The 14,509-nt window shown below is 33.2% G+C and overlaps 1 long non-coding RNA gene and 1 pseudogene across 4 annotated transcripts; both read right to left on the bottom strand.

The window, feature by feature from the left end:
* Positions 1 to 7,483: 7,483 nt before the first annotated feature.
* LOC145059606 (azadirone synthase LFS-like) lies at positions 7,484 to 10,719 on the bottom strand (annotated as a pseudogene). Its single transcript, XR_013686791.1, has 8 exons — positions 10,527 to 10,719; positions 10,320 to 10,422; positions 10,160 to 10,211; positions 8,609 to 8,680; positions 8,313 to 8,384; positions 8,146 to 8,212; positions 7,953 to 8,024; positions 7,484 to 7,812 (listed from the first exon to the last, which is right to left on the bottom strand). The product of XR_013686791.1 is annotated as an azadirone synthase LFS-like (transcript).
* Positions 10,720 to 10,801: 82 nt separating this feature from the next.
* LOC145058256 (uncharacterized) lies at positions 10,802 to 12,671 on the bottom strand. Of its 3 annotated transcripts, XR_013686288.1 has the most exons (4): positions 11,996 to 12,671; positions 11,789 to 11,833; positions 11,189 to 11,688; positions 10,802 to 11,094 (listed from the first exon to the last, which is right to left on the bottom strand). It is a non-coding gene; the product is annotated as an uncharacterized LOC145058256 (long non-coding RNA). The 3 variants fall into 3 exon arrangements; XR_013686286.1 differs by lacking the exon at positions 11,789 to 11,833; XR_013686287.1 differs by lacking the exon at positions 11,789 to 11,833 and having other exon boundaries at positions 10,805 to 11,094; positions 11,189 to 11,335; positions 11,996 to 12,665.
* Between the last annotated feature and the right edge of the window lie 1,838 nt (positions 12,672 to 14,509).

Below are 14,509 nucleotides of genomic sequence, written 5' to 3'. Positions count from 1 at the left end.
ATTCCTCTCAACTTTCTTTTGCTGTAATTTTCTGCTCTCCCAAAAAGTGAAAATGAAGAGATCTCGAAAAAAGTCTCTACTTATACTTGGGAAGATCCAGATGAGTAGTGAGATTAAAAATGGAGAGTTAATTATCTCAAAGAGTAAAGTTTGAATTTACCATTTTGACCGAGTTTTTAGGTTACTCATTTTTCACCGAGCAAAAAAATTCATTTATTGATTTTTGAAATAAAAAGAAATTTCATAGTTTCATACTATATATAACACTTTAATCCGAAAGTGTACACTAAACCAATGATCTTTAAATAGATTTAAAACCATAATAGAACTCTCCTTAAACTTCTTTTTTTACTCGTTTATACATGTGGATTAATAATTAAGTTGTTACATATAACCATATAGGAACATCTAATGGAAATCAGTGAAGAGCAAATCGTTTCCACCGCCAGAATCCATCTTTTATAATAAAAAATTTAAAATATTCAACACATCACAATCACATTAATTATACCATTATAGAGTACGAATATACACATGCAAAATTCAATCGAATATACAATTGCTTTCAAAGTTAATAAAATCATGGTAAATAAATAACAAAATCATATCACACTTAGGCAATAATTATTGCCTACTTATTGACACCAAATCAAACATACATACGACAAAATCCAGAGGAATAAAACAAACCACAATGCTTATGACAAAAGAAAACCCTATTTAAGAACCCCATTGACAAATTCACAATTTAAACGTTAAAAAAATGCAACCCATTTTGTTTAATCCATTTCATTTTCATTTTAAGATAAAATAAAAATGAAGAATGAATTAAACAACGGTGTTATAACCTTATATGAAAATGGATCGATAGATCTCATGTGCTCATTCGCATTTGAACCCTGGTGGGAGGGTCTTGCCACATGCACTAACTAACAAGCTTAAAGAGATTGGGACATTGAGGTTGATTCCCAACACATTAGCTTTAATGGCTGTGCAAAGACAAGCTGCAACTTCAAGATCAACCAAACCCTCAAGCAACGCGCAACACTTGCTAGATGCTGGAGATCCGACGACTACATTAACCAGACCAAGAACGTCGGCGCAAACTCCAAGCTTCAGAGTGTCCCGAGGACAAAAGGGGTTTGCTGGGGGGCCTTTTGGTGGTAGTGGCGTCGAGGGTGTGCATGAACCACAAGCATTGGAGAATGTGATGTTGCAGATGAGGAAGAAGATGAAGATACTGCAAGCAATGGAGTTAGTTGCCATGGCTAGCTAGAGAATGAATTTAGCTGCTAGGGTTTGATATCAATGGTAAGGTGACCTGTAGAAGTGAAGAGTGTACCCTATTTAAAGGGCGAATGTAACGTAGACGTTACACATTTGACAGCTAAATCTTTTGTCATCTTGTTTATCGCAGACAACTTTAATTATTGCATATTTTAATTTCACTAAGAATGAGGGATACTTTTATAAATAAAAAGGTTATTTGAGAAACGTCGGATAGTATTTTATGATCTTCTTTAGAACGCCGTTGGTTTATTTTTTAACAAAAACCATATATAATAGCATACAAGTTTTAAAATTCCCGGGTAAAATGAACTTTAACAATAATTTTTTTGAATAGCAATTGGATTCGCAAGATAAGAGAATGGAAGTGTACTGTAAGTTTGTGACAACACGTTGTAACTTTTGTAAGCTTGTGTAAAAGTTGTTTGGCATATATATATATATATATATATATATATATATATATATATATATATATATATATATATATATATATATATATATATATATATATCAGCCGGTCGAACAGGTTGGACCAGGAACCAGAGAAGGAGCGATTCAACTATCACCGATTTTACATTAATTTCTAAACCGAATTGAACCAACCGGTTTTTTGAGAAACCCGGTTGAACCGGTCAAAATAAACCGGTGAAACCGAATAAAAAACATGAAAATGAACTATTTACATAATAAACATTGGTTATTTTTTTTCATATCTATTTAGTTTTTTTCAAAATAAAAACATATGGTAAATGTTATAAAGTTTTTTTAAGTGTTGTTATTCATCCAAAACCATATTTAGTTTCGACATTATACTTTATTTTATTTTTAACATATATGGATTGATGTAAAACACTAAACTTATGGTTATGTGTTATTTTAATGTATTTGAATTTATCTACAACTTATTTTTATATTTTTTTAATGTTTGAACTTGTAAACTTCAAATTCATGATTTATATATGTATGTATGTGTAGAAAATAGGAAAAAACATGAAAAATATAGAAATTGGTTCACTTTGCGGTCGAACCGTTTAAACTGGTTGAACTGGAAACCGGTCACCATACTCGTTCAACTAAAAAACTGGTTTTTAAAACATTGATATATATATATATATATATATATATATATATATATATATATATATATATATATATATATGCTTAGATTATTGTATTCTAATTAATAACTGTATGGATGTAGGAATGATTGTGGACCAATTATTTTACTTATTTTAAGAAATTAATTAATATATATTATTGAATTAAATAAAATTGAAAAATACATCTAATTTAATTACAAGGGTATTTTAGTCAATTATTATAAATAAAAGAAAATTGCATATTTTAAGGGATCATAGATTCTATTAATTTTAAAAATACGAATTTACGAATTATAATTATTTTAATTCGGACATTCTGACAGAATATGTTTATAAATATTTTCAAAAATAAAAAAATTCTTGAATTATAAAATAATAATAAAAAAAAAATTCTTGAACCTATTTCTTGATCATGACTTTAAAAACTTTTGTAGAATAACAAATTCTTGAACCATCAATTGAAGAATAAAAACAAAAATTACATTAGTTCTTATAGAATACGGGTAACAATTGCTAAAAATACATTTATTGTTAAAGAATAAAACAAAAAAAAACTTTCAAATTGGGAAAAAAAACATCCAAATCTAACAAAGACACTAATAAATTCTAAAAGAATAATGTTGCTATGAATCGCTTTCAATTTTGTGGTCCGTTTTTCAAGTATCAACTTTTATGAAAACAAATCAAATTATAGTTTAGAATCCAATAATGCATTAGCAAATGAAAAATAAAAAACTAAATTCCTTTGAAAAAATATATGGACTTATGAATTGCACAAAAACCAATAACCAAGAAGTGTAGAACATGCATAAATTAGTGAGAAAATATTCATATTTCATTCCAACAAAATTGGAATTAATGATTCCATGCCGATAGAATTGGAAATCAATATTCAATTGCTGTATGCATTCTGTTGGAAAAATATCCAAGTAAAAATGCATAAATAATAAATACAAATGAAATCTCCTGTTCCTGAGGGAACTAGACCTAATTAGGTCAAGAAAGAGTAAAAAATATGCAATGGAGTTCCTCACATGATTAGGTTGGGGCAACCATCAAGTCTAATCATTTCAGCCAAAATCGATGGACTATAAACAAGTTACATTCCATACATCACAATTTAACATAAGGTAAAGAAAGGTTTGGGAGTTTAAAAGTCAACAGCTACTGAGTATGCCCTACGTACGCTATGTTTGGCCACTACGCATTGTGTATGATTTGGGTACGCCCAACGTACTCCATAGTAATCCAAACTCAACATTAAGTGCTTAATCGGTTGAGCCACTAAGTCCATATCCCATATCTGATCTTGAATGATGTATTGACACGTAAAGTTGGTACCTTTACTCATTTGCATGTCTTAATGGGACTTAATACTCAATAAAACCCATAATAAGAACCCTAAATCATGCATGGTCGAATATAACCCATCAAGATTGCATTTTTGTGTACAAAGGACCTCAAAAATGATAAGATCTACCATCCCTAGCTTATGGAGTAGCTCACACTCTCAATCATGGCTTAAAGGACCATAAAATTATAAAAACAAGCCCCAACTAGATTTATCAAAAGAACCATCAACATAAGAGCTTTATACCTCCAAAATCTTTCCAAGTTGGAGATGATTCTGGATCTACAAGCTCTAGCCACACCAATGCAACTTCCAAGAGTTCTTCTTCCTTCAAGATCACCAAAAATACCTTCAAATTTCACTATCGAGCTCAAAACACTCGAAAGGCAATTAGGGTTTCGTTCTTAGGGTTTAGAGAGTTGGAAGCTGGTCATAAGAAAGTCCATGAGCAACTTAAGGTGTTTAAATCAGGCACAAACTCTAAAAATTAGGGTTTACCCATGGTAACAGTACACCTTGTGTACCTCCACATATGCCTTGCATACGTGGGTGCCTGCACGACCATGCCATCGACCCAGCACACCCATCATACTCCTAGCATACGCCCAACATACTCATCTAGTGACCAAAATGCATGAATTTCTAAGCTTAAGGGCAAAAAGAAAAACACCTGGAATGCTAATGTTTCACAATTGATCTATCTTAATTTCACTTTTTATGACACATTGTTGTGTAGGGTTCAACACGAAACTTTGAAAACCCATAACTTTCTCATATGAAGTCAAATTTTGGCGTTCTTTATACTTAAAAAATTGTCATCACGAATACTACAACTTTCGTTAAGATTATTCATCCTAAATAATCTTTTATTTTTAAACTTCATTTTTTCGCTTCAATGATGCATTTTATAATAAGCTTTTCAACAGATATTATATACTTAATATTTGTTCATATAAGGTGCATATATTTAATTGATATTTATATGCGCGCAACACAGAGAACAAATAGTTATCATATTCGGTATTTTTAGTTATTCAATAATATGAATAATTATAACTAAAATCAATTAAAATATCTAGCCTAATTTACGACATTACAATACAACTATCCCCACATAGGATGATTTTGTTCCTGAAGTCACAAACTCTATGAATAAATGAGACTACTGCCACTCTCTTCTATTTTTCCCATGTAATAAATGTATATGTGTTGTGCCTCCACGGTACTAAATCATGTCACTTTATTGTCTTAAAATAATGTTTTAGGTTCGTTTATGATAGCTTGCCAGCATACTGACCTTGTTCCCTTAATGAAACATCAACTAAGTTGATTAAAGTTTTTCTATGAATGAACTACCATATTCATGCTGCTATTTGCTGCAATTCTATCTATTTGTGCATCAACTTCGAAGAAGATCTCAATCTATAATGAAGAAATGATAGTAGCTCGTTGTTTTATAGGCTTTATCATATTCAGTCGGAAGAGTTTAGGTAAGACTTCAAAGAGACTCTCGACGGGAGAATCCAGGCTATTCAGGAAGAATCACAGCAATTCCTCAATCCTAACGAAGTAGTTCCTCCGGAATCCAATGAACAACAACGATTACTTAGGATCAGCTTGCGAATTTGTGGCACCATAGTAGAATCATTACCAATGGCACGCAGTGCGCCTAAGTGCAAAAAGACAGTGGATTTTTATTTTGATATCAAAAAAAAAGAATCTATTTCATTCAACGTTTGATTCAAGGAACTGTGCTTAGCCCTCCCCCGCTCATGAAAGGGCTCTGTTGCAATGGATGGTAGAGGGTTCGTAGTACTCGAAGCACTGGAGTGATCCAGTAGCCGGGAAGGGGCCTAGAAGTGCATATTACTACACCACACTACACAATTTACTACACAACTATTCTCCTCATCTATTAAGGATTTAGATGACAAAGTTAACGATCTTTACTGATCCTTTTCCCCTTTGGGTTTCGACTTTGACGGTCATAACTATTTTCATTTTATCACTAACATAAGTACTTTTAAGAAATTCAGAGGATAATCTTAAACCAAAAATATTTAATTTGATTATATGAAAACATTCTCTATAGACCAATCCTCTATGCATGTGATACTCGTAAATGTATCCTTTTATCAATTGGTCAGTTATAACTCACAACACATTGTGCTTCTACACCATCCTATGACACTTTATGATATGATCTAAGATAAGATCATTCCCGTTACCTGTAGATATGGTTTCAAATCCCCTCACAATATTTGGTTTCATTTTATCACTTTCCATCCATTCTATCATCAACATAAAACAACCAAAGCTAATAGCTCTCCCTCAGCTTCTTGTGTTTCAACTCTCTTAGAAGTTGAGGCCGAACCAAAATCGAGTTGCCTTTCGCACTTTTTCCTTAATGTTTGGTTCTCCCCACTTGGGTCTGAACTCCCATTTGTTGCTACTCAGAACCAATCAAAGCCCAACTGGCTCTGCTTATGCGATTAGTAGCTCCTTTTCTTCTTAGAAGAAACTCTTGATTATCATATCAACCACTCTAACGACTCCAACATAGTATTATAGATTGTGCATACTACGAATGATCATCTCACATCACAAGACCATACACTGATCAAGATCAAGACAAGCATGAAGTTGTCCTCCAATGCACACATATACGAATTGGTATAAGAGGTTTTTACTAACATAATGAAAAATCACTAGCAATAACGACAAGTTTTGATCTCATTATAATTTATCCTTCTTTTTTAGGACTCTCAACCTTGTCGTGATCCAATTGACCCTTTGCAATGATCATCCTAATAAAATCTAAAATTCTTAGGTGCAATGCACACAAGACACTTGCTACTTCACATGTCAGCAACAACGAGTGCAGATCTCCTATCCTTCTGAGTGAAAATCAAATAAGTTTGAACTTATTCGTGAAGGTGATGCTTAAACATGCACTTGTATCTTTCATCCGTTGATGGATCTTTGGTCCAAAGATCTTGATTCACAAACTATATTTTTATTGGAGGCTCCTACTCCTTCCTAAATTGGATCATAAACTCAACCCAAGATTTGGTCTTTACTTCGGGTATAGTAACATACTGAATAGTTACACTCTAATGACTTCCATTGCACGACACAACAAATAAATAAATAAATATATTGCTACCTTTATGAGACAATTACTAACATGGAAGACACCTTCCTTATTTTGTTAACAATCTATTCTTTCTTCTTGATCATAGGGGGTTGACCTATATCACAATAGATAGTAGCTCTATCCACTAACTACTGAACCTTGATGAAGGTTGCAATTCTTTTATTGATCACCTTGATCATCTTCTTCTTAAATCTTACGACTTACTTTGGTTACACTACTAGAAAAACAACCTTTTACGACGCACAATGCATGTCGTAAAACGCTCAGACGACGCACAAATGCGTGTCAAGAAAGGCCCTGTCATAACGAGAGACGACATGCTTTTGCGCGTCGTCTATTTACGACGTGCATTTACGATGCACATTTACGACACGCATTTACGACACGCAGTTACGACACGCAATGCGTATCAAGGAAGGCCCTGTCATAAAGGAAGACGACACGCATTTGCGTGTCGTAACCTTACAACGCACATTTAGGACACACATTGCGTATCATTAAAGCCCCTGTCATAAATAAAGATGACACACATTTGCATGTCATACACTTCAACAACCATTTACGTAGTTTATTTCACTAATATGTAAAATACAAATAATTATTCCAATAATACAAAATAAAATACCATAAATAACAAAGATAATTCATTTCACTAATATGTCAAATACAAATAATTATTCCAATATTGAGTAAATGTAATAACAAAATGAACTCAAGAGAAGCAGAATTTATATATAATTGCATTATCTAGCTTACTATGTGCCAAGAACTCTCTTTGTGTTTTCTTGAGTCTCATTTCCTCCAAAGCTTCTATCCATGCCAAAGTATGATATCTTAGGGTTTATGTCCACCAAGTGGTATGGATGGCAAGTAAGCGCTTGTATCATTAGCTAGTTGTTATGTTATCCAGTGTACTGTATAAAACAACAAATTCACCTTATTAATCAATTGATGTTAATTAATATAAAAAAAAGTAATGAACTTACTATTAAGCAAAGAAAGAAACTAACCTTATTTTTTTACATGAAAGAGTTAAAAGAAACAAAAGAATCACCTGCTAAGTTAATTAGTTCATTATCCCGAATTCTAAATGAATCCAAATTCAAGCTCTCTAAATTATTTAAACCTGCATCAAGAGGCACAAAACACCTATATATGAGGATAATCTTGTAATTTTAATATTTTATACTCATCAAAAACTTCAACTTTATATTTAGTATAAATATAAATAAAAGATAATGAAGCACCTTGCAGATGTATCAAAATAGCATCCGAAATATCATTGGATCCCAAATTGAGTTAAAGTGTGTAGCCCTAAAAGCATCCAAGAAATTAAAATTAAAATTATATTATAAACTAACATATTTAACAAAAAAAAGCTTTTTAGCTTTAAGCTACCCTGAGGAAGACTTACTTGAAAATTTATCACACCCGTTATCAGTCAAATTACATCTGCTTAAATTCAGATAAAGCAGAGTCACAATATCTGCATTAAAAAAATTAAAAGATTTTGCATTATTTGAGTAAGAAAAATAACATAAGAATAATAATAAAAATATAATAATATGGATTTCTTATATATTAATCAATCCCTCTTAATTTACAAATTAAAATTGATCTACAAATCTCCTGATTTCTATTTTGTTTGAGGACTACAAATGCAAGTCAAACAACACAAATGTAAATTAGTAAAAGTCAAACTGGATTCACCTTTCAAAAATGTGACCCCATGATCTGTCACCTTGCTGGAAGAAACTTCCAACTCTTTCAAGTTTTTTAGCTCTATAAACATAAAAAGATATGAATCATCAGCATAACAATAAATGATTTAACTGAAAAGTCCAATGCTTGCAATAGTTTTAGTAATGTGCACAAAACAACTGGAACAACTAGAGGGGGAAAGGAAGAAGGAAACAAGAACAAGAAATCTTTGAAGGAGAAGGAAAAAAAGAGACCATAGAGAAAGAAAGAAGAAAAAAAAGGTGGCTGATTATGCTTTTGGTCTTTGGATCAATCTTTCTGTTAGTTTTGTAGGAAATTGTTAAGATTTCTTTGGCTTTGTTGTTATCTGAAACGATTTATGGGATTTGAACAGATATAAAGTTAGCGGGTGTATTTATCAGATTAAGATAAGATTGGGAGTTTCAAATTTCAATAACAAACGTGGTTATTAAAAGTTTATCCCATTCATTATTTGTACTGTTTCGTGACGAGAGATACAATCTGAAGTAGAATAAAAAGGAAACTTTGAAGGAACGAGAAGGCAAAGAGAGCAGGAAAGGAAAGAAAAAGATGACGAGAATTGAAGAAGATGTTGATGATAATGGAGTTGAAGTTGTAAGGGAATGCAAATCAATGATGAAACGAGAAGAAAGCAAGAACCTGACGACATAAAAGGAAACCAAAAAAGGTGATCTTTTGTTGATAGGTGATCAAATGGATGAAGTTTGGATTGATGACCGGGTTGAAAAGATCTCGGTAAAGTTAAAGTTTGGTTTTCATGTTAGTGATTGTATGATTCTTGATCCAGATGAAAAGATTATGGGCAAGTTGATGATGATTGATGATAACGATGAAGATTTCATGAATGACTGTGTGAATGTCTCTGATGAAAAGTACTAGACATTACTGATGGTTTTGAGGGTTTCCGAATGAAACCAAATGAACATAATGATGAGTTTTATCTGACATTCTCTGGGTTTGTGGTTAGTTTTATGAAGGGTATAAACTGTATTCTTGAGGAAGAAAAGATGATTATGGAACATATGAAAAACATAACTGGATCTTTTCATAAACTAGCAACAAAAGATGAGAAGGAAGATGGTCTGCTACGTATCTTGACAGTGGAAGTGAAAGATGATTACACAAGTCACAAGCAGATGATGACTGATGACAAAAAAAACTGAGAAAGATGATGGAAGAAGTGAAATTCCAGAAATACCCCTGTTATGATGACTGGCAACAAAAAAACTGAGAAAGATGATGGAAGAAGTGAAATTCCAAAAATACCTATGTTGGTGAAAGTCTAGATTAAGGGGGAATATTGGAAATGTAATCTAGACTTAGGGTTATTTTAGTATTTTTTAACAAGTTGGCATCAAGATTAAGAGAAAGGGCAATGAACCTTGCTATGTTTAAAACTACTTCCCTAAAAGAAAAAACTCATATAAACATGAAGTACAAAAAAATGGTAGTTATATGTTTTGTTATGCCACTAAATGGTCATAAAATTTGGTAGAATATAAGCTCAAGAAAGCTTACAGAGCTTGTTGATGATATTTTTCCATAGTCTGCCTCCATCCAGGCAAGATATCTGTCAAAAACATTCAAAAAACATAAAATAATCACACAAATTAGAATATTTATGCAACAAGGGTTATTTTTCCAACAACAAGTAGTTGAATTTTGAAATTAGAATTACCTGAATCAGGCCATAAATTTGACCCATAAAATTTTCTTTGAGCTTCAGGATCGATCATCTTCAGGAAGCTCGATACCAATATAAAATCCTTCCTTGTGATCACCTATGATATTTTGATTATTATGAAAATGAGTTGTGAAAAGTTTTATGATGGAATTTAGAAAGAACAGGTGGATTGTTAAAAACTTTACTTGAGTTTGTACAAACCATGGAGTTGATTGGTGGGATCAAGGAGCTCATCAAGAACAGGAGTGTAGCCTCTGTGTTTCTCATTTCTAAGAAGCTTAATTTTCTCCTCTAATGGAAGATCGAAGAGCTTCTTGCTTTCCACAAAAACTTCATCCATAAATTCCCCACTGATTCCATGATTTGTTACGTAGAAGAAACCAGAATCTATGCAGGCCTATGAAATATAACACAGATCAAATTAACGACTAGTAATCTTTAAGAAAACTTAAATGGGGTTTGTTTAGATGATATATATGCATACAAGAAATCTGCATACATGGGACACTATAACTAGTTAACTATACAATCCTTTCCACGGAGTTCTTCTGTCATATCCCCAATTTTCAAATCTAATTGCAGAACAAATCAATAGAACTAACAAGTAAGTATTTCCGTAATCGATAACAAATTGCAGATGATTAAACATCCAAAATCAAACCATGTCTCCTTCTAAATACACTTACACATACACACAAAAACAAACACAAATCCTTTCACTCCCCACAGAGAGAAACCTATGATAAGTCCAGAGTCTTCAATGAAGGACCTGTAAATGTAATAACATATCAAAAATGGAAGTTGTCACGAATTTAAAAAATTACAAAGTAATAGATCAAATTTGGTGTTAGCAACATTCTTACCTAATCATGGATCCACCCTTTCCTATGATTCCACCACATAAGCTATTGGGTACAATCCACCCTTTCCTATGATTCCACCATTTCCGATAATTGAACCAGCTTCAGCATTTGATGCAAGAAACCTCAGATATGTTGTATCTATACCATCTTGAAACGAAAAATGAAATGTTACTAAAACATAAAGACTGTGAGACTTAGGTTTCTGTAATGTTTTACTTTAAATTTATTCAAATATAAGCATGTTAGATCTGATTTTCTTTGGTTTGTTTGTACAGGGGGGGGGTGAAGTTATGGAGATTAGGACAAGGAAGAGCAACAACCCTTTCAAATACATGGGCACTGGTGTTACTATAAGAATATAAGATTCAATAATGCACAACAGAAGCAAATATTTGTAGAAAGAAATAAAAAGAAATGCTTATAGGAATTCCAAGTTTGAAAGGATCTGCAGGTCTGTTAAACTGATTAGCTACATCCAACTTCATGATCTTTTTAATTACCTACAGTAGAAAAAATGGCATCCATATGACATCCATGAGAAATCATATTCATTGCAAGTAGAGACAGATACATAATAGATACATGTATAAGAAAGTTTACACAACAAGATTTCCAATATTTTCAAGCCCCAATTGATAAATAAAACTGCAGAAAATGCCAAAATCAAGTATCAAGATTATTATGCTTAACTATAAAGATGAAATTGATAAAGGGTTCTATAAAACCGAAGCAAAGACAAAAACTAGCCAAAATAAACACACAAATCAGAAGTAAAAACATACTAAACCTTAACTAAACCATTAATACCTTGTGAGGAGGAGGGTGGGACTCCAGATTCAATCAGATGATACACCAGTGATACAGTGAGGATCAACAGTCGTTGCATATAATAAGTCCACATACTGATGATGCCCTCATTCCCTCCTTGACCTTGATTCCCTGCTGCTATGTCAAATGAAGTCACGCCACTGTCAATTTGATAGGAGTCAGAATTGCAGGCATCATGACGTCGTCGATTGGCGGTGCTCATGCATGGTCTAGTGGTCGGACGGAGAGAATAAAGATGAAGGAGGGTAGGAAGCGAGATCTAGGGTTCGAGTGTGAGAGAGAACCGTTATTGCATCGCCGATGATGAGATTTCATTAGACGCACTCCAAACTCAACCTGAAATCAACTCCTTCGAAGGCACCAGTTGGAGGTACATGTTTGCCATAGATCCTGAACTCCCACCAGATTTCTTCCCGGACTTCTTGCTCTTCCATGCATCGAATTTCTTCCCTTTTCCACTCTGATTACATAGACATACCTGCGAGAGTTGGTCCTTGAAAATTTCAATCTCGGGTGATTCGGAGGTGGGACCACCAGTAAAGGAAGAATCATTGAGGGTTAGAGGCAGTGGAGGTGGGTGAGGGGTGGAGACGAAGGAGAGGAGATGTTAGAGAATAGATAGAAAATAAATTAGGAAAAGAAATCGAGGTTTAAAATTTTTGGGGATTTAATTTTTCCTCTGAGAAGAGAGACGCACGTTTCTTAGAAAAAATATAAAGCGACATTCACAAAGGACGCACATTTTAGATAAAGTACCCTCTGTGTTTTTAATTTTTTTTACAAGAGACACTAATTTAAGGGCACGTAATAATGCGTGACCTAAATCCTTAAATTTTTTTGAAGAGATGGCATTTTTTTAATGTCACTCTCTTTTGCGTAACATAAATCAATGAGTGTCGTGGTTTGCGCGTCGTAAAAGGGTCTTTGTCTTGTAGTGTTACTATATCGGACAAAGATTTTCAGAATCAAGAAACTTGGTTATCGAATCTGCATTACTCGGGCTCGGTCCATCGAGACTAATTTGGTTTAAACCAGAATCACTCTTTAGTTATTATCATGTCGTAGGTAGTGACAGAAACCTTGTGACCCTTCCTGATCTAATTACAAATCTTGTGCTTCCTGTAGTGCAGGCTTATACTACTTTTCATACCTATTGATACTCATCTCAAGATTCTTCTCATAGTTCCCAACTCACTACACACGATAACCACAAAGCAGATTAACACATATGAATGTGTCCAAATAAGTACATAACAGTTTTCCCTAGACTCTACCAGGAATTTTGCATCTCTACTAGGCGCCCTAAGCATATTCCAATGTCTTTCCTAGTTCACTAGGAATTTCCACATCCAAACTCTCAGTATAAATTCTTTCTAATGTTGTGTACAATCAACCAGGCATACTACAACTGAATTTACTCTATTTATATGGATACAAATGCTCTCCAACTACTTGTACCACCTTTTGACATATTCAGATCACCACGCATATCATTCTATATCCTCACTTTATCATCCTTAATCCTAGAAAGTTTGTTTCTCAACTGCATGTTTTTCACTTGTATTTCATAGGATTCGAAAGTAGGAAGTCCGCATCACAGCTACATCTCAACATGTTCCACTAGTTCGACTAAGTTCTTTGTAATCCTTGATAACATCATCTCTTTTCATGAAACACTATAGGTGTATTCCCACTTCAACTAAATGTTTTATCTTTACTAAACAAGTAGGCTAATCAGCACTTCAAAAACTAATGACTATTTTCTCTATCCTACTCTTGTATGTTAAAGTTGGATGAACATAATTAATAATTCGCATAAGTATGTGATAAAAGTCAATTACTACTCGGTATCATTAAATACTACACTAGATAATCATGTATATGGTATATATTAACTCTTAACACATCACTCGAACTATATACTACTTAGTAGCAACATCAAAGGACCCAGTTTAATGGAAATTCTATTATCTTGCTCCTCTTCGTCTTTCTTGAATTCCTCTCATATTCTGCACAACATCGTATATAACTTCAACTTTGATACCGTTGGGGTATTTATCACCATCATCAGTTCTTCTAAGTCCATAAGCAATCATTGCTTCAATCTGGTCGACTTTTGGAATGCCAAGCGGTGGGAAGACTTCATAGATCACAGCAAAGGTCTATCACCCCGCAAATTTAAAAGTTACTTCACACATATAATACTCCTCCAAGGATTTTATTATATTACCAAACATACTCTAAAGGTATGAGACCACTCTATAGCTATTTGTATACTATTTATGAAGTTACTGATGTTAACTATCGTAAGTCTCCTTATTTCCTCAAAAATTTACGTGTTGGTTCTAATACAATCATTATACGTTTAGAATCCTTAATACAAAAAATTTCCTCTTCCAAATCAAGGTCGGTAATGACCTTAAATCTCTTCAAGTAATAACAATCTAGGTAGCATGCCTATGTTGTGCTATAATACATATCATTTAGAACATA

This window comes from Lactuca serriola, chromosome 6, assembly GCF_051521515.1.
Source record: "Lactuca serriola cultivar US96UC23 chromosome 6, Lser_US96UC23_V15, whole genome shotgun sequence".
Taxonomy (NCBI): domain Eukaryota; kingdom Viridiplantae; phylum Streptophyta; class Magnoliopsida; order Asterales; family Asteraceae; genus Lactuca; species Lactuca serriola.
Note: the sequence above shows the minus strand (reverse complement) of the source record. Positions and strands in the feature narration are given on the sequence as shown.